Source organism: Babylonia areolata, chromosome 6 (genome assembly GCF_041734735.1).
Source record: "Babylonia areolata isolate BAREFJ2019XMU chromosome 6, ASM4173473v1, whole genome shotgun sequence".
NCBI lineage: Eukaryota > Metazoa > Mollusca > Gastropoda > Neogastropoda > Buccinidae > Babylonia > Babylonia areolata.
This window is the reverse complement of record NC_134881.1, coordinates 5,125,081-5,127,580: the sequence shown is the minus strand read 5'-3', so window position 1 is coordinate 5,127,580 and position 2,500 is coordinate 5,125,081.

The following is a 2,500-nucleotide window of genomic DNA, read 5'->3' as shown; positions in this document are numbered from 1 at the left end:
TCCTCTCTTTCCCCCTCTCTCTCTCTCCTCTCTTTCTCTCTCCCTCTCTCTCTCATCTCCAGTCCACCTCTCTCTCTCTCTCCCTCTCTCTCTCCTCTCTTTCTCTCTCCCTCTCTCTCTCATCTCCAGTCCACCTCTCTCTCTTCCCCCCTCTCTCTCTCCTCTCTTTCTCTCTCCCTCTCTCTCTCATCTCCAGTCCACCTCTCTCTCTCTCTCCAAAAATTTCCCTTAACTCCCTCAGTCCCGCTCTTTTCACTCTCTCGGCTCTTTCTTCTCCCTCTCTCTCTCTCTCTCTTTCTCTCTCCTCTGTCTCTCCCTCTCTCTCTCTCGCTCTCCCTTCCTCCCTCTCTCTCTTTCCCCCCTCTCTCTCTCCTCTCTTTCTCTCTCCCTCTCTCTCTCATCTCCAGTCCACCTCTCTCTCTCTCTCCAACAATTTCCCTTAACTCCCTCAGTCCCGCTCTTTTCACTCTCTCGGCTCTTTCTTCTCCCTCTCTCTCTCTCTCTCTTTCTCTCTCCTCTGTCTCTCCCTCTCTCTCTCTCTCTCGCTCTCCCTTCCTCCCTCTCTCTCTTTCCCCCCTCTCTCTCTCCTCTCTTTCTCTCCCTCTCTCTCTCCTCTCTTTCTCTCCCTCTCTCTCTCCTCTCTTTCTCTCCCTCTCTCTCTCTCTCCAAAAATTTCCCTTCACTCCCTCCCGCTCTTTTCACTCTCTCGGCTTTCTTCTCTCTCTCTCTCTCTCTCTCTCTCTCTCTCTCTCTCTCTCTCTCTCTCTCTCTCTCTCCTCTGTCTCTCCTTCTCTCTCTCGCTCTCTCTTCCTCCCGCTCTCTCTCTTCCCCCCCCTCTCTCACCTCTCTCTCTCTCTCTCTTAGGCTTTCACTCCTTCCGCTTCTCACTTTGTGTCTCCAGTCCCCCTGCCTCCTCCTCCTCTCTCTCTCTCTCTCTCTCTCTCTTTTCCTCACTCCCAACCCCCCTCTCCCCCCCTTACCCCCCCCCCCGCCCCCCGCCCTCTCTCTCTCTCCCTGTCTTTCTTCCACCCCCACCACCCCCCCTCCTCCACCTGTCTCTCGTTCCCCTACACCACCACCCTCTCTTCTCCTCTGAGTCTGATTCCCCTCCTCTGTTAACGTTGATAAACAAACATCTAATTCTACCTCCGACCCCCCCCCTTCCCCTACCCCCCGACCTCCCCGAACCCCCCCCCCCCCCAAACCTCCCTCCCCCCCACCCAAAAAAAAAAGCAAAACAACACACACACACACACACACACACACACACACACACACACACAGAGTCGTCAGTGACCACCACCAAAACAACAAATAAACAGCTACAAATCATCAATATCAACAGATCACACACACACACACACACACACACACACACACACACACACACACACAGCCGTCAGTGACCACCACCAAAACAACAAAATAAACAGCTACAGCATCATCAACATCAACAGATACACAGACAGACAAACAAACAAACAAAGATCATTACAAACTGGTCCCAAACCAAATCCCAGCCAACAAACAAATGAACGGACGAACGGACGAACAAAGGAACAAACAGACAAGTCATTAGCGGCCAGGCTCAGACAAATCCAGGCCCAGACTTCTAGAATTCCGTGATCACACACAGACTGCGTGAATTCGCCTCCCTCTTTTTGATCTATTTTATTTATTTTATTTTATCTTCCATCTTTCTTTTTTCTTTTTTCTTTTTTCTTTTTTTTTTTTTCCAAGACATATCTTACACCTTTTCTGCCCAATTAACGTTCGGTTTCAGCACACGAAGAAGGTGATGGTTTCACGATCACTGCTTCAGACAGTTGTGCGCGATGGTGCCAGTGCACACATGCACGCACGCACGTACGCGAGCTCGCGCACACACACACACACACACACACACACCCCCACACACACACACACACACACACACAGACAAAGACAGAGACAGACACTCTCAAACTATCTTTGTTTTGTTTTTTTCTCTTCCTTTCTTTTTCCCTTTTTTAATTTTAATTTTATTTAATTTTATTTTATTTTATTTTATTTTTCTCTTTCCACCAAGTCTTCTCCATGCCTTAAGAAAAGTACATTCAATTCGAAGTTAGTTTAGCGCATGCAGAAAACGGCGACATTGTGATAATAATTATACTGATCGTTGATTACATGTTACGCGTGAGTACCAGTATCAGTATCAGTATCAGTATCAGTACTGAGCTCAAGGAGGCGTCACTGCGTTCGGTCAAATCCATATACGCTACACCACATCTGCCAAGCAGATGCCTGACCAGCAGCGTAACCCAACGCGCTTAGGCAGGCCTTGAGAAAAAAAAAGTAATAAAAATAAAGAAATAAATAAAATAGATATAAATAAATAAATACATAAATAAAAATAAATTTAAAAAAAAATAATGAAATTAAATTAGATTAAATTAAAATTAAAATAAATAAAAAATGAAATAAAATAAAATAAATAAAGTAAAAAAAATTAATAACA